The following is a 23,500-nucleotide window of genomic DNA, read 5'->3' on the forward strand; positions in this document are numbered from 1 at the left end:
TTCAGAGGCAGTTTCAAATTGTGAGATCTGCAGAGGAAAGGGATGCCAATGGGATGTTGAGCTTCTATGTATGTCCTAATTACCCACCAAACTGTCGTTATTCAACTATGACAAGGTAAAATCGATTTTGCATTCTATCACCCCTTTAAGGCATTAAGATCAATTTCCAAAAGATGATTTTTTTATTCCTCTTTTTAGTCAACTTTAGCATGGGTGTATTCACTTATGCTGAGCACAGTAGATTTGATCTTACATATGGGTGAAGGAAATGGGTGAAGAAGAGCCAAGAATGGGAGCCAAAAGTGTAAAACATGCACAAAAAAGGAAGCATAGCAGAATAAAAAGAAATTAAATTAAAGAAAAAATGGGAAAGGGCAGATGGGGTGAGATTTGTTAAAAGAAAGTAGGAAGACTTTCTAACCTATAGACAGCAGCTGCCGCATGTTTTACTCAGCTCAACCTTTTAGGAAAGGCAAGGGAGCCAATGGGGGTGCTAAATCAGCTGCTGGAGGACATCAATCCCTGCTGGATCAATAGGAGTTGCGCGTGTTACGGGGACTAGGCTCGGCCCTGCCCTCTGGGCCTCAGGCTTGAGAAAGAAAAGAGGCTATAGGCCAAAGCCCTGTTTATTATGTTGGTGACATCTCCAGACCTCTCGTTCATCTGAGCGCTGATTCACTGGGACAAGCACTGTCAGGACTGCAATTTCACACGTTGTGAATTATAGCTTTGAATTTTACTGTGCACAGAGGCTTAATGGGTATATGGGCAATGTTCAGTACGCCTGTGCCAGTACCAAAGCAGCGGCAAAACAAAGAGCTATGACTGACTGAATCTTGATCTTTACCTGCTTTGTATAAATACTTGATGAATTGTCTTGAGGCAGGGTGCGTGAGCCTCAGGATTGAAGCTATCCAATCAGTAGGCTGATGAGTCAGTATGATGCCACTCATGTTACCACACTATCTATCCACTGACAAAGAGAGCCTTCAAACACATCAGCAACCCTGAGTTGAAGCCATGCTACCTCACATCAATCACTCCCATCAAAAATTCAGACAAATACTGGCTTCAACTAACTGGCAGAGTGAGCTCATTCAGTACAGTGGCTGCATTTTGTTCTCTACTTAAAGTGCAGCATTTGTCTCTTCATGGATGTCCATGTGAGGAGAAATTGAACAGTATACTCTGTAGACCGAAGTCTTCACATCTGTCACAAAGAGGAGTTGTGATTCTGTGACTCTAAGCTACAATGTTGTCTACTTTTAAGCATCAGATCAGGTCTGGGATAACAGGAAGACCACTGAAAACCAAGTCCTGCTAATGGACTGTGCTCCATTAGAACAAAATGGGTCTGTTTCTTGTACACAGCTTTTACAGAAAGTGAGTGTGTGTCTGCATCTGTTTGAATCCCTTCACTGAAAGATCTATACGGTCATAAACTGGTAGGGAATGGTGCACATTGATGCAGCAATACTACTTGGCTTTTGTTAAAATGAATATACATGAAATGAATAAATACGAAACAGGAATATAGCTATGACCTGTGGTCATTACAGTGCAAACGCAAAATATGAGCACAGAATTGAACTTAAACTGTTAAGAAACAAGGTGGGTGTGAACTTTACACGGCGGTTAATGACTGAAGACTTTATGAAGAACTATATGCTGCATATGTATTTGTGTAGATCAGGCAGGACACACCTCTAAGCCAAAATCCCCTGCAGTGATACCAGTGTGTGACCTTGACTGTTTCAGTCAATCTGGTTCATATGAAGCACTTTGAGGGTAATTCACGAGTCAGATTCCATCAGGGGATTTAAGTAATTGTTCCAGGTTCATCCTTTTAAGAGATCTCTTGGGGGCACATGCATTAACTTGCACACTCACCTCCAGTCAAACACACGATAAATTAAACTTTCTTCTTGGTTTTCAGAAATAAGATGGAGAGGAGTTGAAATTAACTCATTGCCGCTTTCTCTGCCAGCGGTGCCGTGTGCTGCGTTAATGTCTAGAGATTCAGGCTCCGTCTGGGAAGCCAGTTGGATGTGGAAATAAACTGTGGCCAGAAACTGAATGCATGGACCTCTATTTCCATACAAAGAGAGGTGTATTTGTTCAGGGGGCATCTTTAATAGTGGAAAAGAGGATGAATGCAGATAGTTTATTTCCCTGTAGGATGGAGAGAGCGATGGAGAGTGACAGTAAAGTCTGTTCCCCAGGGAGGTCAATTAGCCAGCTAGCAATAAAAAAATAAGATGGAAAGAAAATAAAAAGCTCAATGATTAAGTTTGCAAGCCTTTGTTTCACGAATAAACAAATGCAACACATACAACAAATTGACACAACTGCTGCAGATTAGTACAATTTACTTATACATTACAACTGTTGTTCTTCAAAGGAGGTTATATTTGTCTGTTGGAAAAAGCTAATTTATTTCAGAAATCCTTATATTACCAAAGACATTAACCAAATTATCTTTCCTTTGTCTCTCTCATTTTCCTCTCATTTACCCTCTATTTTAACTGGCCTTCTCTTCTTTGTGTGTGTGTATGTGTGTGTGTGCATGTGTGTGTATGTGTGTGTGCGCGTGTGTGTGTGTGTGTGTGTGTTTGTGACATCAATAACCGTGATGGGGAAGAGAGCCGAAGACAAATAGTGCCTGGGGTCTGGCTTTAAGTGACTCCTGTGTTTCAACAACACACACCACGAGAGTCCTTGGGAGGCTGTGTATTAATCCAACAGATTTATGACTAAATCTGTCACGGATGAAAGGAGAACACCCTCTGCCTTTCCTTTAGCCATTCCTGTGAGAAATACACACCTCCCAGACACACGTCCTAAATGTGTGTGTGTGTACGCCTAAATGAATAGACATACACACATTTCTTTACATAGTTTGCAAAACACGTTATACTCATGTGATTACATCTAAATGTGTGTCTGTGGTTGTCTACATGTATCAAACATTTTCTGAAAGTCATCTGGTATAGATTTTAGGTTAAAGGGACACGCAAATATTTTATTCAGTGAGCTTTTGTTAATGTGAGTGAGTGTGAGAGTACAGGATAGTATGTAGTTGTCTTTTATATAAACTGATCTATTGCTCATGGTTTGACTTTAAAAGCCCAAATGGGAGGAGCAACATTGAGTTTATGTTTCTGTAGCTTAAAATCAAAAACCTCTCTGTGCTTTAACCTTGTGAAAAAAACAAACAAAGCAAAGATGGCAGTCTGTTTCAGTTTCACATTGATGGATGTCATCAGAAACTATACAGTGAATATCGAAAACATATATTTTAAAAGGCAAAGTAAAACAATTCACATAAAGTAAGACCATTAGGCAATTATGCAAATATTACAGAAGAGATGTTAGTTTGGCCCTGCATGAAACACATCAGTACATTTGGTTATCAAAGTATATTTCGGAGTTGACTCTGCTGTCCAGATATGAATCATTCATTTGGACCGCATTCGATCAGAGCCATGCAAATCAGAGAAAGTGAACTGAGGAGGACGATGCGTATGATTGGATGTCCGGCCCAGGATTGGCTATCTAATACCACCAAATGGTGAAATGATGAAAACACTGAGTGACAAGGCTGTGACTAACCAGTCACATTGCAAAAGTCAGAGGACATAGAAGGACATTAGTGGACATTCGTCCCACGCATTGGTGAGGAGAGGCAGACCTGTCACTGCAAATTCACACGCAGCTCCGCTCACTCTCCAATCACACAGGAAAGAGTTTGGCTCTTGCCATTTTCCATTCCATTGCAGTATTGCTGTCCCCCCCCCCCCCCCCCTCCTCTCTCTCTCTCTCTCTCTCTCTCTTTCCTTTTTGTCATCCACTCGTCACGCTCCGTCCTGCTTGTGGAGGCCAGACAGAGGGACGCAGGCAGCGCTGATAGGAGTGGACAGCTGGCTGTGTGCTACTGAGGCTTCTGGAGTGACGGCTGAGCCAGTCTGGCCTGTCGTTGTCACAAAAGTAAACGCCCGCTCCAAACACACATGCATCCACCCCAGACCGCAACACTCCTGCCAACATGCCAACACGTCCATCAACACTGGCACTTCGCAACGCCTGCCGAATTCCTTCCTTTTCTTTTGGTCTTGCTCTTTTCATCCAGTTCTGGCTGCTCACCTCAGTTTTAAATCCTGTTCTTATTCTGTTATTTACCTCTCTCTTTCACCCTCCCTACACTCCCTCTCTCTGGCACTGGCCCTCTGCTGACCTCACAAGGGATGACTATTACCTGAGAGTGAGCTAAATCATGGTCAGGTAATGGAACATGCCACCTTCATTGTGAAGGATCACACACACACACACACACACACACACACACACACACACACACACGCACACTCAAACTGAAACAAAAGCCTCTCCCTTTTGGCCTTTCCCCCGTTTACATGTTTATCATTTGGCCCGTGTGTTACTGAAATATAGGGCTGATGTTGTTTCTGTCAGCCCTGCGGATGTAGATGGGGATGTTGGGGAATGGCAGGAGCCGGGGTCAAGAATGAGGCTGTGGCAACTCAGAGTTGACCTCCAGCCCTGGCTGTCATTGGAAGGGACAGCGTGGAGCATTGCCTCAGAAAACAAGGGCTCCTTCTCTTGACAAATATAGCTATCACGAATATGTGAAAGCTCTGAGAATCAGAAGTGGTTTTTTTCCCCTGTTTTGGACAAGGATGACGAAAAGGGTAGGGTTGTATCTGCAAAATAAATTTAAAAAGTCCACAAAAGTCTCTAAACACGTTCTTTGAAAATTCATAACATGTTAGCCACACTAGTTAAGCATTGGATAGGCTGTACTGTATGTACACTACAATTTCAGTAATAATACAATAGTTCCCAATCAGAGATTATTTGTCACCCTCACCGAATACCAGAGAGAAGACAAAGATTCAGTTTATTAGCCAATTCCATTGCTATTACATTTTAATATACCTATAAAAATGTGTGATGACTATTTTGCATTTGAAGAACTGTAAAATATGAATGCAAAACAAGAATATGGAAATGATAGTGATATGTCTGCCAAGTGAAATCTCTGGTCTTACAAAGCCCTTCAGATGAACCACATTGTCAGTGTCAGCAGCGAGCACTATATGCTAAATGGTAGAAGTAGTAGCAGCAGTAGCAGCAGTAGTAGTACTAGTAGTAGTACTAGTAGCAGAAGTATTAGTACTGCAGTGCTTGTCACCATACCCTAAGAAGCTGAAAAACTTTGAAAAAAATGTTATGAAGTGAACTAATTATTATGAGGACGCGAGAATAAATAACTTAATGAGTTTAACAGACTTGAAATCTTGTGACTTAAAATATTTAATGACTACTGAGACCTAACTAAACTCAACTCTCTTGGTTTTGGGTTATCTGGGTTCATTCTTTTTAGAAAGGCTTTTTCTTTCTTCAAGTTTGATGAAAAGTTGCTTGATGCAGACCTGTTTATCATTTTTGTTTGACAGTTTTATTTCTGGTAAATTAAAAACAATACAAAAATGATAACGTGCCCACTTCAGGCCCTATTAAGTGGTAATAGGGTGGACTGAACTCAGTCCCGGCATTATGGGCGGGCTTTAGGGGGCCAGGCCCGTCCCCAGAGTCAGAGTTTTTTAACTGACTACTGACGAGCCTGTCACCAATCCCACCTTTTATTTTGTACAACATTTTTTATCCATAGGCTACCATAATAAATACAAATATATCGTTTTGAATATAAATAAAAATCATGAATAAAAATAAAAGGGTGTTTGTTCTTAATTTTATTAAAATAATTGTAAATTGATTTGATTGGTTTGTCAAAACTGATGTGGTTAAAATGGAAATTGACATGCAGCCTGCATGTCAGGAAGCTATCGGGGAATAGGTAGCTTAATGTAAACTAAAGAGATAATTTAGGCTATGGATATACGACGTTTCCTTAATGTTAATCAACAACCACCAAGGTTAGTGGAAGAAAGTGACAAATACGGCGAAAGTACAGGGAGTAACGTTAGTTCTGAAGTTGTCACTGCCGAAGTTAGCATTAGCCACGGTGCTGCTAGCCGACACTGTAACCCAAAGCAAGGGTCTTCATCACAGGCGGCAGAACCAGGGGATCTCGGCATTGAGAAACCAAATCAAATTGTCCTGAAAACTTTTCCTGCACGCTTGTTCTCAGGCTAAAAAAACAAAACTTTCAACAGTGCCTGGTATGGTAGCAGAAGCTAGCTGGAATACTCCATCCAGGCAGACGCTGCATTCTGCTATCCATGCAGAAAGTTCCGAGCACCCTCCTCTGCTGTAGACTCGACCTTTACGCCAAGTGGATTTTGCGATTGGAAGCATGCAGTCGAGACTGGCAAAGGACTCAACAAACATGCATCAGCAAAAGAACACCAGCTCTGTGAAGCTATGTGGAGAGATAAGGAGAGACGTGTTCAGACGGGTACAGAAATTGCTACGTTGGTGAATAAAGAACAATTGCAACGTAATAGATACTACCTGTAAGCTATCATTGACGCCATTGAGTTCCTTACAGTAAACCAGCTACCTTTTAGAGGGGACAATGATGGTTTTGATTATATGTCTGGAGATGGCTGTGGCCTATTTTTATCCTTGTTTGAATACACTTTAAAGAAAGATTCTGCCTTGGCCAGAATAGCACAGTCTATTCCACACAACGCTAGATACACTAGCCATGATATTCAGAACAACCATAGACATTATGAGTATTGTGGTCAGGATCAGATTGTGAAAGAGGTTGGCAAGTTACACTATAAAAGTGGATGGAAATAGAGACCCTACAGGAACAGAAAATATTTCCATAATTGTGCATTTTGTCAATGACCTGTACGAGCCAACTGAGCGTCTTCTGACCATTTCCACGACAAAAGCAGGACTGAGTCCCGGAAAAATCATCAGTCAGGTGTATGATGGCGCCTCCCTGATGTCGGGCAAACACGGAGGAGTGCAGAAACTTCTGCAACAGAAACTTCACAAAGACATACCATATGTCCACTGTTTCAATAATCAACTTCATTTGGTGGTCATTCATGCTTTGGCAACTGAGCAAGCCTTTTTGGATTTTTTCACAGTGTGCAACATGCTCTACAACAGCCATCGTCAACTGGCGGCCCGCGGGCCACATCTGGCCCGCCAAAGCGTTTAGTCTGGCCCGCAGAATAAGCATGAATTCAGAAAATGTGAAGAGGAAAAAATGTGTTCTGTTATTTAGTATTTCAAGCATTTACAGCAGGTAACATTACACAGGTAGAGCACAAACCCAGCCCCCTGTATTTGCATCTCTATTCACATGCCGGGATTCTGTACAGTGATGCCCACGCTCCACACACACAGCTGAGCCGAGATGTGTGTGCGTTAAAACACGCAGTACCTGACTGGGAACGATACAGAGAGGATTACCAATGGCCGCTGGGGCAGATGAACTCACGCTAGTCTCGTTACTGTAAGTAGGCTAAAATAAAACCTTTGAGAGTAAAAAGTCAATACTTTTCAATGCACTCACCTGTATAGACAGGCATAAACATGTAGAAAGCGATATTTCAATCTGCTCTGTCTGCTCAGTCCACTCTTGTCCACCGGGCTGTTTTACACGAACACAGCTCTACTCTGCAAATAGCAAATTTTTACAAACAAGCTAAAACAAAAGCTGTCTGTCTGTAGTTTAACGGTTTCTTAGTTTGCTGGGAATCTTGAAATTTAGACAAATTCTTACCAATTTCTTAATCAATTTAACCGCTGGCTGAACGAGCCATCCACTCCGCTGCAGCGGTAAACCTATGGATGTATTATAAGACCAAAACAGATGCATATGGCTACTTAATATGCACGTGAATGAGGCGATCGTTATGTTCGCGCTCTTCATTTTTGATGATGATGCTGGTTGTATTATTTTGCAACAGCATTGTTTCATTGCAAATGGGGCATATATGACAAATGCATAGCCTGCTTATCAGTCCATTCATCATTAAAGCTGGGCTTTTCCACATCAACTTTTCGCTTCAGCCTCTTTGACAGTGACATTTTTACCTGACAACAGCCATTTCTTTCTGCAAGCATTTTCCACCAATCAGGACGCTGCATACTACAACCATGTCATGACTTTAACCATCACTCCTCAGTGAACTGACTCCTAGTCTGAGATCTTTTTGTAGTTAAAGAGCCAGTTATCATTATGGAGTTTCCATGTTTTTTAGGAGTTTGCTCACACTAATAAATGTAAAAAAAGAAAAATTAGCATTAATTCAGTAAGAAAGTGAAAATTTCAAACAAGAATAGGCGTATTTGGTATAAATTCATTTTATTTTCTTTATTTGGAAGTCCGGCCCCCAGAGTGTCTGCTTAGAAACATTCTGGCCCTTGGAAAAATGTAGTTGATGACCCCTGCTCTACAAGTTCTGCAGAAAACCTACAGTCTCCCTTCTCTATAAGGGACAGACCCTGACGAGACTCTTAGAGCAACGCTGGACTGGTCATCTTGGCACGGTCTCTGTCATTTTAAGATCATTTGATGACCTTGCCACCCTTTTGCACCAAGTCAACAGCACCACAGCACAGTTGAAGCAACAGGTTTACTACAGGCCATGTCTGAACCAAGTTTCAGATTCATCGCTGAGATAGAGCACAAAATCTTGTCATAGCTCGCCCCCCCTAACACAATGCTACAGGCAGAGGACATGGATCTGTTTACAGGTTTGCAACTTGTAAATTCAGCATGTACATGTGTTGAAAATCTGCGCTCTGAGACATAATTCATGGCACTCTTTCAGTGCTGCAAGGATGCAACAGAGGAGCCCGCACCAAAGAGACAACAGCGCACACCAAACACATCCTTTGCTATGTATGTAGTTGAGAAAAGAATTACACACGAAGATCCCAACAACGAAACTGAGCTGCGCAGGTTGTATTTCAGTTGTACTGATGCAGTTTGTGGGGAAATGAAGGAGCGTTTTGGGGAGCGCAACTGTGTGCTAATGGAATGCACTCAAATCTCTCGACCCGGAGGATTCTACTTTTTTGGATGTGTCCAAAGTGAAACCTTTACTGGACCATTCTAATACAGCCATTGTGGAGTCGGAATATAGAGTTCCTAATTGAGCAAATGAAGCTCTCGTCCCCACCTGACGGGGGTAAATGGACAATGAAAAAAGTTCTAAAACACTTCCACAAACCTCTCGAAGCAATGCCAAACGTGATGACAGCGCTGAAACACGCTTTGACTTTTGGTGCAAGCACTGCACTCTGTGAGAACTCTTTTTCCACACTAAAGAACATTCTTACAGATCATCGTCTCAGCATGCTTCATCGAAGAAAGGCCAATTTAATTAAGTTGGCATTTGAAAAGGACTTAAAGAAATTCAGGGAGGAGTGGAAGAACAGCCTTTTGAGAAGATTTCACTCTGCAGCAAAGCATCGCTTGCCGCTCTACTAATGGTGAGCTTGTATTTTATGCTGGCTCCCTGTAGCCCATGTTAGAGGCTGAGAGACAGTAAAACAAACATAAATAAATAATAAAGATTTAACGTTAATACTCGTGATTAAGATGCTTAGTGATTGCCAAGGCCTACATTATTCTCCCTGTTTTTATTTGGTATCGCAATGTTGTCCATTATTTAGGCTAACGCAATTATCCCTCTTTGTATACGCTGTATAGGCCTATGGTGGTTGTGCGCAATAGTTCTATGTTCAGTGTACATACTGGGCAGTGAAAATGAAGTCACTCTGCTGTTATGCTGTTTCAATACCAAATAAAATCTGTTAAACGTGTAGACCTGTATGAATTCATTCAGTGCTCATTTGGAAGATAATTAAGATAATGTTATATGAGATTTATTTAATTTGTGCCCCCCCCCAAAAAAATAATGGCATGCCCGTGAATTTGTGTCTGGCACCGGGTCTGACTGAATTTAACAAAAACTGAGTAGCATAAGTCTTTCTGCAACAATAATGGCTTCAATAGCAAGATCAGGACTTATACAGTTATCACTATAAAAAAGGAGCTATAGGCTGAATCTGCATTACCAGCATGCTAACATAGATTTTTTTTTATTTTTTTTTTTATCTCTTCAGCAGTGCTTTGTTCCTGCGAGGCCTGCAATGATTCTTCAAAGACAAAATTCTGAAAATTAAACAATCAGTGCTTCCATATCGAGTACAGGGTATGTGTTGTCACAGTGTCCAGGCAAAACAAATTCCAATATGACCCAATTTCATATGATTAACCGTAAAAACCTGGAGGACATTATACAACATCTGAAAACCTCCTCCTGCTGCCTTGATATTCTACCAACGGGCCTTTTCAAAAATGTTTCGAATTGTTTGGCTACAGATCTTCTACCTGTCTCATCTAACACATCTCTTCTCTCAGGTATCTTCCCACAGGTCCTGAAAACTGCAGTCATTAAGCCACTCTTAAAAAAGAACAATCTAGACACGTCACTAATGAGCAACTATAGGCCAATATCAAACCTTCCATTTTTAAGTAAAATTATTGAAAAAACTGTTTCTCAACAACTCAACCTTTTCTTGTCACTAAACAGTTTTGATGCCTTCCAGTCGGGTTTTCGACCACACCACAGCACTGAGACAGCTCTTGTTAAAGTCTTTAATGACATCCACTTAAACACAGATAGTGGCAAAATTTCAGTCTTGGTATTACTTGATCTCAGTGCTGCATTTGATACGGTCGACCATGACATATTACTAGACCGATTGGAAAACTGGGTTGGCATTTCTGGCTCAGTACTAAAGTGGTTGGAGTCTTATTTAAAGAATAGGGACTACTTTGTGTCTATAGGGAATTATACATCTGAGCATACAAATATGACGTATGGAGTTCCCCAAGGCTCCGTTCTGGGGCCTCTCCTGTTTAACATCTACATGTTTCCACTGGCTCAAATTATGGAAAACAATAAAATAAGTTACCATAGTTATGCGGATGACACACAAATTTATATAACCTTATCGCCAGGGGACTATAGTCCAATACAACAACTGACTAAGTGCACTGAACAAATTAACGACTGGATGTGCCAGAACTTTCTTAAATTAAATGATGAAAAAACTGAGGTGGTTGTTTTTGGAGCAAAGGAGGAACGATTAAAAGTCAGCACTCAGCTTCAAACGGTAATGTTAAAAACAAGACAAAGCCAGAAATCTTGGTGTAGTCATGGACTCAGACCTGAATTTTAACAGCCACATTAAGACAATTACAAAGTCAGCCTATTACCACCTTAAAAATATATCAAGGGTTAAAGGACTTATGTCTCAGGATTTGGAAAAACTTGTCCATGCTTTTATCTTCAGTAGACTTGACTACTGTAACGGTGTCTTTACAGGTCTCCCTAAAAAATCAATCAGACAGCTGCAGCTGATTCAGAACGCTGCTGCTCGAGTCCTCACTAAGACCAAGAAAGTGGATCACATCACTCCTGTTCTGAAGTCTCTACACTGGCTTCCAGTGCCTCAAAGAATTGATGCCAAAATACATTTCTGATCTGCTACTACACTATGAACCACCCAGACCTCTCAGGTCGTCTGGGACAGGCCTGCTTGTTGTCCCCAGAGTCAGAACTAAACAGGGGGAATAACTGTTCATTTCTTATACTGAAGTGGAATTGTTCACACTGTATAACAATCTATATAAGCATATAAAGAGAAATTCCTAAAACAAATAATAGAATTGAATTTATGATTATTCCGGTGACATTCTTTTGCAGAAACGGACATATCTCTGATTATTTCTCTGATGCAGGCATGACAATAGTTGACAGAAGAAACAGACATTGGTCAAAAAGTTAGTCGAAGTAACTAACTAATTTAGGCAGAAGGCCTAAAAAGAAAAAAATAGTCTATAAACACTCTGAGCGAGTTCTTGACTATTTAGAGACAGACTGCAGAAGAAATAAAATAGTTTAAGAATACGTTCTTGGCTATTAAAAGATTTTTGTCTGCAGGGCTGTACCGGGTTATACAAGGTTTGCCGAAGAAAAGAACTAAGGTTTGCGGTGACGACCACATCGAAAAAGATGAGAGTATACTAAAGGAAAAGCTTCTGTAAATATGGGGAATGAAACCTCAAAGCTGTGCGACGCATCTTGACCCATAGTGGGTGAGATGGTTAGAAAATATGGACTGGACTGCTTGAGATAGCTGTCATATTGGTCAAAAAGGTTTGGCTTTCCAAAAAATGGATCACTGAGTCCTGGAAAGTTATTTTATCTGCTTTTATATATTTAACTGTTTTAACTGCTCTTCAATGTTTAATTTCTTATACTGCACTGTAACTTTTTTTTTTCGTATTTTATCTGTTTTTAATTTTTTAATCTGTTTTCATGTAAATCTGTTTTTAATTTTTTAATCTGTTTTCATGTAAAGCACTTTGAATTGCCCTGTTGCTGAAATGTGCTATACAAATAAAGCTGCCTTGCCTGCGATGCATCTGCTCAGGTTTATTTTTTCAACTCTGCTTTTTAGGCAAGCAAAACAAAACAAAAAACATTGGCTTTGATTTATTTAAATTGACAGGGAAAACCCTGTTGTTGCAGCAGGCGGGTCTCAAGTAGCAGATGTTGCAGAAAATGTGCATGTTCATGTGCTTCAAACCAGCACATGAACGGCTCATCCAACACCACATGGTTGGTACAATCTATTACAATCTTCTGTGGCAAAATGTGAAATTTTGATACATTGTTAAATTTTCCTCAAATGTCATTGAGAATTAGCATAACATTTGACTTGCCACCTTGGCCAAACGAGAGGCAAGGTTCAGGCTCAACAGCAAGATCCACTTGCCACTGACAAGTGGATGTAAACAAGCATCAAGCCGTCGCCGCTACTTTAGTTCCCTTTCCATAAATATCTTAGAGGTGGCATGTAGACATGCCACCTCTAAGATAACATGTAGACTTACAGAATATATCTGTAATAGCGTTTTCTCACCAGTCCATATGGTGCAACAGTTGTAGAATTGCACTGGGTTCCAGACGCCACAATAGCATGTCTGGTCCTGGTTGGGTCAAGCTCATCTCAGTATAGCGGACTGACTGGCCAGGCTAGGCCAAGGCCAGCTGGACTTTATATGGGCAGAGTCACTAGTGCATCTCCATCTTCCTCATATCTCTCTCTCGCTCACTTATGTCCATCTGCTGTGAAGTCCCTCTCACCCTCATCTCCCCCTCTGCCAATATCTATTCCCATTTCTTCATGTGTGCATCACTTCCACATCTACAGTTTCGGCCAGCTCCCTATCCATTTATCCTGCTTCTTTCCTTGTGTCCATCCTTCTCTCCCTCTCTACATTACCCCTTTGCCTGCTATAGTCCCTGCACCACTTCCTCCTATTTCTTTCTCCCTTGTTCTCTCCCACTTTCCAATCCTTATCCAGTCTCATTTCCCTTTTGCATTTGCACTACTCTTTAATTCTGCCTTTATTGGAAATTATCAACTGTTTCCCATGAGTCAGATGGGCTGGTAGAGGTACATACAGCGAGCGAGAGAAGAAGACAGAACAGGAGATACATGAAGAAGGGGGTAAGATGACCAGCAGAGGACTGCAATGCAGACATGCCAGAGTGCGTGTGTGTGTGTGTGTGTGTGTGCATGTGTGTGCGTGTGTGTGTGTGTGTGTGTGTGTGTGCGTGCGTGCGTGCGTGCGCGCGACAGAGAGAGAGACAGAGGGAGTAAGTTTAAGCGGATGTGTGTTTGTGTGTGTACGTGTCCAGATTGTTTACTACACTGCTGCCTACATCTGATGTCCGGCTTCCGCCATTACAGCTTTCTTTCATGCCGTAACACGCCACACTTGTTTTATGGATTATAAATGAAGTCATTATCTGCAGCGCTGATTAGTTTCAGGCCCTAATTAGCCAAAATTAATATTGTTTCCTGACAAAGACATTGGCACTGGCAAATTGGCAATTGACCTCCTTGGTCAATCTGGAGAGAGGGGCAGAGTGACAGGGGAGGTGAGTAGGAGAGCTAGGCAATGACAGCTGCTCTGGTTGATCAGTTTTAGACTCATCCCTTCCTCCCTCTCTCCCTCACCCTCTTTTGCACTGTCCTACAAAAACGCTTCTCCTCCCACCAAAAAGCAGCTCCTTAAGCAGACATGCTGCATTCTCGTCACTATCGCAAAAGAACCATGACAGGTTACCATCTAGATACAATATAAGCAACCAGGTATTTTGCATGTTTAGTGTGTTGCGTTTGTGTGGATGTGAATGCAGGAATCAGTGGAAAATGAACAGCCAGGAAAACCAGAGTATCTCATTGGCAAAATGGCTGACAGCAGAAAAGCCTCGGATTTGTTAGCAACTGAAACTTCTAACTGGAGACAGACTACAGCACAGAGAAACAAATAGGAGAGAGAAAGAGACAAAGAACAAGAATGTATACTCGGCAGAGAGAGAGAGAGAGAGAGAGAGAGAGAGAGAGAGAGAGAAAAAAAAATAGGCAGAGACGACAGACAAGCCTGTCTTATTCCTTAAAAAAAAAAAAAAAGATGTGCGCTTTTAAGGAGGCCTGTTAAATGTCAAACATCTTCTAGGCTGGGAGATAAGAGAGAAGAGTTCAATTATACTGCACTCTCTCTATCCCACTAGTGCAAAACCACACAAACATATGAATACACACATAGCACACACAGACACACATGCCATCTCGGCCTATCACTGTGTCTACAGCTAACATGCACATATAGAACACAGAGACACATACTTCGGTATCAAAGCTAGTAAGTGCAAAATGACAACATATGGATCTGTGATGAAAAGGCTATAGTTACATCACCTCACAGTGAACAGCGGTATACTGAACGCATAATCAAGAGTGTAACCAGGGTGAGAGAGAGTAAATAAGTGAGTATTACCCTCCAGTTGCTAATATAAGCTGATCCAGCATGTCAGCCGAATGATAATTCTAAGGGTTTAAGCTAATTTGCTGTTCTAGAACTGGTCAGGCTTTGCGGTAATTACACATACTAAAGTTTAGAAATACTGTTCCGTTACTGCCACAAGTTGCACCCCAGCACTTGCTAATGCAAAAGATAAGAACCTATTCAGCTAGTGTGGCCATTGGTCTTACACAAATCAGAAAATGGGTTGCATGTGAAGCTGCAATGGCTGGCAACAACGGGGCTGTGCAAAATATAGTGATTAAAGGGCTTTAAACACTGGTTCTCTCTCAGCAGCCCTGTGTCTCATTTTCCTACACATTTTCAAAACATTACGCACACCCCAGTAAGATTTTCTTTTAGCTTTCAAATAATCTCTACTGGTCTCTGAGACCTGTAACCTTCTGATTTTTAAAGAAAATTAGGAGTTTGCCTTGACATTTCATTTTCTTTTAATTTTGTTCTAATTCCTAACATCTTCTCTTTAATTGGAATATCGGTCTTTTTTTGTGCGTACAAACACTGAGGAATTATGACCGGTGGAACATACAAACTGCAACTACATATTTACGCTTGATTCACGACACTAACTGCCGCATGCATGTTCAAAGGGGTACAGAGAAACAGAAAAAAGCAAACTGATACATTCACACAATCACACATACAGCAACACACACACACACACACACACACATATGCATTCCCCCTTCTCATTCTTACAGCTTCCCTGCTATAGAGCAGGGAGAGGTGGTCGCTGATGTGAAACATCAATTTCCAGGTTAGCTGCTCTGCGTGGCTCAGGCAGGTATCAGCCATGACCCACCTGTGCCAGATAAGCAGCTGCAAGAAGCTGATCTGCCACCCAGCAATGCACCTCTCAGTACTGGAGAATGGATGTGCGCACATGCACGCTCGCTCGCACGCACGCACACACACACGGACACATATACACATTAGTAAACAAATACTAAAACCTGAAACAATGAATTAAATGTGAGGAAAGAATGGAAAAACAGCAACACAAAAACGGCCGAATTACATTTCCAGTAAATAAATGCTGGTGTATGAAAATCACTCGTTTCTCCAAATGAATTGGAACACATACATCCCTGCATAAACACACACATACACAATGCATGAGCACTGCTCAGGTAGAGGGTTCACCCTTTTGATACTTTTAATCAAATCAACTCACTGGGATTAAACTGGGTTTAAACCTGAGGCGTTTCAGATAGGAGTCTTGCACACAAATACACACACACAAACATAAACAAACTGAACTCTGTGACGATGCTGATAGTTCAGGGTAATTAAAAAAAATGGATAACTAGAATCAAAATGGATATCACCATCAAAAAAATGGTGGTGTTCTCTTTGATGATTCTGCATGTTCTCTCTCTCTCCCTCTCACTCACAGACATAGTTAAAGACATTTAATTTGAGCCTAAGCTTTATTTGGAGCCTGAAAGTCTCCAGTGTGTGTGAGCCCATCCTCAGTTGGTCAGGTAATCTAACCACAGCCACCATCACAGTGACACATGTCGGCTCAGTGCTGGGCGCCCTGGCAGCGCTGCTCAACCTGGTGCCGCGCCACATTCCCACAGACAATTTCAATTAACTTTTACAACCCAGAGAAATCGCGCACACACACACACACACACACACACACACACACACACACACACACACACACACACACACACACACACACACAGCCTGAAGCTGTTCAAAACGCATCCCTTGTCTTTGTCTCCATCCCTCCAAATTTTCATACTGTTTACCGTCTGGTCATAACACAGAGAAACTTGAATAGAATAGGGCAAACCACAGACACAGTCACATGTATTTTTTAAAAGGAGATCGGGAGAGATCACTATAGTGTACAGTGTCTCTGAAGAAATCCTTAACACGTCTCACATAAGATGTTGGACCAGCTGAAGCTGAACATCGATATATGTTTTAAAGGTGGACCTACAATGACTATGAGCACCCAAAAATGACTGCTATAAAACAGTAAACTAACTGTTACCAGTCAGTCAAATGTGAAGATGCAAGGTCAGGGTTGGATGTGCCCTCCCTCTTTTTCGGTGTTATCTGTAATTCACACCAGAAGTGACATGACGGATGACATGTAAGCACTACGTAAGTATCCATTCGTCCAAACCTAGCCAAATGAGATCTCTGTCACAGCCGTCACCTTTCAGCTCCAGCAGGTGCTGAAAGGAGCAACCGGACAAATTGTCTTATTATTGTTGTCTTAGTATCACAAACACAGGAAACTTGACTGATTGTTGTAAAGATAGTTGTAAATATAGATTATCAGTTTAAAAATCATACTGTAGAGCATTTAAGATTTGAATGTTTACTAGAAAACATTCAGACTTTTTACATTACATGTCATTTAGCTGACGCTTTTATCCAAAGCGACTTACAATTGCTATATATGTCAGAGGTTGCACGTCTCTAGAGCTTTTCGAGTTCTTCCGCTCCTCCAGTAGCCATGACCGTCTCTATCTACTGATTTTAACATGCTCTGTTCACGTGAAAAGAAAATAAACTGCAGTGGCTGTATCTTTTCACATCAACCCTCCATGGAGATGTATCAGCCTACTTTAAGTAACAGCGACAAAATGTATTTTACACTATTATTATGGTTAAACTTTGAACCATGGATCAACTATGGTACACCACTAATATAAAGTTATATGAATTTTTACTTCAAGGGAACACACCGACTTATTGGGACTTCAGCTTATTCACCGTATCCCCCAGAGTTAGATAAGTCCATACATACCCTTCTCATCGTGCATGATGTAACTCTGTCTGACGCCCCCACTGCTAGCCTGGTTAGCACAGATCCTGGAGGTAACCTACTGCTCCCAATAAGTGACAAAATAACGCCAACATTTTCCTATTTACATGTGGTGATTTGTATAGTCACAGAGTGTACAAATAACGTCATATGAGACACGGCCATCTTCTAACCATATATAAACTGGAACTATATTCTCAGAAGGCGAAGCTCTACTACTTGGGCGGAGTGATTTGCTTGCAGCACCTAAGAAGCCCCGTGGTGAGGATCAGAGAGTAGCAGTGCTTTGCCTTTCTGAGAATATAGTTCCAGTTTGTATATGGTTAGAAGATAGCTGTGTCTCATGTGACCTTGTTATTTGTACATGCTGTGACTATACAAATCACAACATGTAAATAGGAAAATGTTGGCGTTATTTTGTCACTTATTGGGAGCAGTAGGCTAGATGGAGCCGGTTACCTCCAGGATCTGTGCTAAACGAGGCTAGTGCTGGGGGCGTGAGACAGAGTTACGACACGCACGGAGATGAGAAGGGTATGTATGGCCTTATCTAACTCTGGAGGATACGGTGAATAAGCTAAAGTCCCAATAAGTCGGCGTGTTCCTTTAACATTAGCAATAGTAAGTACTTTTACTAGTACTAATACGGAGTTACACGTTGTTGCTAATGCATCTGTAATTCTACCCAAGTACCAAGACTGAAAACTGTATTTTACACTGTGTTATTGCTATTTTTTAAGTAAATGAAAAGCTTCCACAAAGAGTTGGGTTACATTGTCTTGGTCTAAAAGCTTCATGAACCCACTCATACCATCTACCATGCAAAATGATCCATCCAAATCATTGAGTCTCATTTTTATATTTCCATGTTTTATTTTACCTGAACGAGTAAACTACAGAAATTTGACACTGGGATAAATCAAGGCAAAGTTGTTTAAATGTCAATTATAAAAAATGTAATGTTTTCCTTTACTGCAGTTAAGTGAGCTGACTTGTTCTGCCTATTTTCTATTTCTTGAAACGTGAAGCTGAGTATGAATATTTTTTTTACCCCCCTGCTACAATTATATGGGATTCAAGACTGCATATGCGACACAATTATTTGTTAAAATTTTTCTGCAGTGGAGGCAGAGCAGGCAGAAAAGCAAGACTGAAAGTCAGATAGCTAGAAAACAAAGAAGACTAGGGAAAAGTGAGGAAATTAAAATTATGTATAGGTATGAGCAAGATGCTAAGCATTTGTGGAAGCTCAGAAGCAATCTGTTGCAATGGGAGACCAGTGTTTGAGTGTTTGCATGGGCCATAATAACAATAACACATCACGTGCTGGGTAAGTGCAGACAATATAGCGCAGCACAGCGTCATGATGGATGGTGTGTTTGCAGACACCACTGAACCGTGGACCCCATTATTTCCTGGGGGAGGAAGGGGGAGCAAGGCACCACAGGGAGAGATAAGGGATGATTGACTAAACCAAAACAGAGGTCCCCCATGAATGGCAGCGTTCTGGCATTATTGGGAAGCCATTGTGAGATTCAATGCAACAGCAATGACAGCACAGAGCTGTCACTGAAAGTAAGAAGATCAAGTGTATCCCCTTCCTAAAGTGAGGTAGAGGAGGACTCTTCATGTGGAGAGAAAAACTACTAGTCATTAAGAATAGCTCCCGGACGTGTTGGGACTCATCTCCCGCTGAGATCAGGTGGTTCAAACCTCAAAAAGGGAGGAATACTTCACTTCTGTAGCTGGTACTGGAGATAGGATTTATAAAACTAAGACACACACACACACACACACACACACACACACACACACACTCTCTCACTCTAATGCACACAGCACATCCTCCAACTCAATTCATAAACAGTGACAGATACAACAGCAGTTGCCAGAAATGCAGAAATGACACACACACACACACACACACACACACACACACACACACACCATTCCAATTTGCCTAAATGAGAGCTGAAATCAGGAGCACAAACAGACCTCTGTGCTGCCCTGCTCACAGTCAGACAGTAACACATATCTAGAGCACGTATCCTGCAAGAGGCAGCCCTGGATACCAGCCAACATCCCAAAAACACTGAATCAACTCTCAGAGGCACACTCCTCCTTCTCCTGACAATACCCTGATTACCCTTTCATTTTATCACCGCTCATCTTTCTTTTATTTCTCTTTTTATGTTTCTGTTTCTGGTCTGGATTATCTGGACTGTAGAGACAAAGGACAGGCAAGATATTCTTGGATGTCTTCTAGTCTTCTGTGAAACAATGTGCCGGTGTCGTGAGGTCATTTCAGATAGTTAATATGTCAAAAAAAGAAATTAAGGTTTCACACTTATTTGGAATGTTTTAGACTAGGTTTACTGATGAAGAATCATCAAACATTTAGGGGAAGGGTAGATGTGTCAGCTTTAAGCCCTTGGAAGCATAGCAATTCTCCTCCCCACTTTTTCTCCATCTGTTTTTCTTATGTTTAGATGTCAGAGGGGATGGCCAGGACCCTTTGCTTTTTTGATATATTGTTCGCTTTGGTTGACGAACCCATTCTGAATACCTTCACTACTTTTTTTTTTTAAAGATTTTTCTTAATGCAAATTAACTTGTTAAAATGTTCTTTAATAAAAGTGACAAATAATGCAACCCTGTCTCCTAAAAAAAGTACATTTCTCACAACTAAACTGCATTCTTTATTATGTTTCACAAGAAATTTATTTTCTCCCGGATAACGTTTGTTTCAACACGTCGTACCAACTTACTTACGTAAGTAAACATTGACTTTTTGTTTCACACTGGACACGAACAGTGGGTGAAAGTCCTGTGTTTTTTTACCCATGCGCATACTAGAGAAAATACATTTCCCTTGAAACGTAGATGAGAATGCAGTTTAGTTGTACAGACACGTAATTTGTATGCGACAGAATGAGTCCAAGAGCAATAATCAACCACATTGTGTCATTTTTTGTATATTACTACATCTATGTAATGGGAAGAGCAGATATTGTCATAGACTTAAAATAATGACTGTAGTTTAAGTTCACATATTTACTTAAATTTACTTTTTTTTTTTTTTTACTACATGTGTTGGTAATCATGTTCATTGTTGCTTTCCCCAAAATACAAAATGCCCATATAAATACCATTGCATATCAATGTTACACATATTGTTAAGTGTACACCTCCCACAGGAGCTGCTGGTGGACTTTTACTTTGCCACCATCGAGAGCCTCCTGATCTATGCTGCACTGTGTGGTAGCTACAGCAACTGCACTGGGGAAGACCTGCGAGATCTGCAATGGTGGGTGAAGGCGGCTTAGCGAGTCATCAGGCCTACACTGCCACCTCTGAAGGACAATTACACTGGTTGACTACAACAGAAAGCCAGCTGTATCATAGAAGACCTGTCCCACCCTGGACACAAGGAAGACACAGGACAATCAAAAGCACCACAAACAGACTGAAAAACAGCTGCTACCCAAGAGCTACTACTCTGAGCAATTACCCCACCAACCCACTATACACTTTACTATCATATTGCACATAGAGTACCACCATATATGATGCCACTTCACCAACATTGTACCGTTTACGACACTCATTTTTATCCCTTGTTTTTGTATATATTTTGCTTTAATTTCTGTTTGCCTTTATTCACTATTACTTATTTACTTGAATTGTATTAACTAGTTTACTGTACTTCGACGTTTTACTATTTACTTTACTTTTTAAACGTACTTCTTGTTGCACACTGCTGAAGAGCTGCTAAACAGATTGTCATTCTTCTAAGCACAATGACAATAAAGATCTGTTTTAAATGCTTAGTCTGATCACTGTCATAATGACTTTCAAATTCAGATACACTTTTACTTTAAGTTCCTAATCTCAGAACACATTTGCACATGCAATATTTTCAATATTACAGTTTGTTTTCCTATAAAAGGACATTTTGTAATAAGCTTCAACATGAGTTGAAATGGAGAATTAGCAAATGGTGCAACAGACAAAATCTATTGATGTTAGTTCATGTCAAATGTTTCAGTGTAAGCGCTTAGGTGAAAGAGAGGAAGAGAAAGAGGACTTTTAATTTGAAATGTGTTATACAGCTCATTGATGAAGCAGACCATAGCCAAAGACAGAGCCAATAGTCTGCACATGCTTAGGTCTCCTCCACAGTTATGTGCAAATCAGTTGGTCGGTCAGTGATTTGCACCGGGAGAGGCAGCCTGGTAAGGAGGCCGTTGGTAATTGTCTGGCCAATCATTTGATCAGCAGCAAAAAGGAGCCAAGTATTACTAACAGGGAGTCAAATATGTATTTCCCAATACCAAACACAAAAACCTCTTGAGCAGGAGAAAAGCCTCAAAGCAGCATTCATGTTCATCTTGTAGTCTATAAAATTACATTAAAAACAGTCATGTCTGCCAAAGTGTTTTTCACTGGCGTAGTAATATTGACAGTCCTGGCACAATACATACATATTATGTTCAAATTAGCAAAGACATGTGAAATCCTAAACCATGAAATGTTAAGGTTCAAGCAAAGGAAGCCATTAATGCCATGAACCCCCTATCATTGCATTAAGGGCTGCCTTTGCTCTCTGCTTTCAGATATTTAAAAATTTAAGAGTGAACCTTAACATTTCATGGTTTAGGATAGGATTATAAAGCAACTGACTTATCTTCCAAATAAACTAAGAAAAGATAGCAATTTGCACACTTAGTCATTATAGCTACAGCTACATTGTGTAAGAATTACTCCCATCTAGCGTTAAGATCATATATCGCAATCAACTCTCTCTCGCCACGCAGTATTGCAGCTACAGTAGTCGTCACGCTTCAAAAAGCGAAGGTGTACCAAAGGCGTTTATCAGCTGTGGTTGTTGGAGTTCATGGATGAGTTCATGTCGGAGAGTGGCGCGAACGCTCGCTTCACACCACGAGCGGGCACGCGCGCTGACGGAAAGGAGAGAGAAAGAAAAGGAGACTGCAGCGGTCCGGAGGATAATTAACTAGTTGGGATTTGGTGTGTGTGCCCAAAGCAGCTCGAATGTTCACTCTTTTTTTCCTGATGACGCCGGTCTCTTGCTCTTTTCAATATCCTTTTTCTTTTTCTGGGCGAAGAAGAAGACTCCTGTCCCTGAAATTTGGATTTTGAATACTTGTGGTCCTCCATGTTTCCTTCTTCAAACTTGCCGGGGCCGGGAAGCTACGATACCCATTAGCAGCATTAGCAGCAGCTGTGAGTCGAAAACACGAAAGGCGGAGCAGTATAGCCTGTATGTCCCTTACGGGCTAACGTATTTCAAGATGGCGCATCATTCTGGAGTGTCTACCCCAGTTCATGCAAGCGCAAATCCCAGCCAAAAGGAATACTTGGAATTGATGGTGGTGGTCAATATTCATAAAAAAGGACAAGTTTGTGAAGGGCAATACAGATTCTGATAATGAACAACTACAAACGTTACACACTGGGGCTTTAAACATTTATGCGTTAATCCACAAAGCAGTTACATAATTAGTCATAGGATGACTTAAGAATGTGTTGATTGATCTATCATTAAGACAATACAATAGCTAGCAATAGTGATGAATACTGCTTTGTACACACACGCGCGCGCGCGCGAGCGAGCGAAAGAGTGTGTCCGGAGGAAGTGTTGCAAAGCCATAGTTAATGTAGAGTGTGCAAGGCAGCTGACAGTGGGAATTGGCTAGGGAGAGAGTACACAGACATTATCAACACGTTTAGGGGAAGGCTTTAATAAGTCGTTCCTTGGGGCT

General features: G+C 41.1%; 1 protein-coding gene across 1 annotated transcript in view; it reads right to left on the reverse strand.

Moving 5' to 3' along the window:
- Nucleotides 1–23,500, reverse strand: part of cdh23 (cadherin-related 23) — a 176,752-nt gene that overhangs the window by 145,483 nt on the left and 7,769 nt on the right. The window lies entirely within an intron of this gene.

This window comes from Sander vitreus, chromosome 17 (genome assembly GCF_031162955.1).
Source record: "Sander vitreus isolate 19-12246 chromosome 17, sanVit1, whole genome shotgun sequence".
NCBI lineage: Eukaryota > Metazoa > Chordata > Actinopteri > Perciformes > Percidae > Sander > Sander vitreus.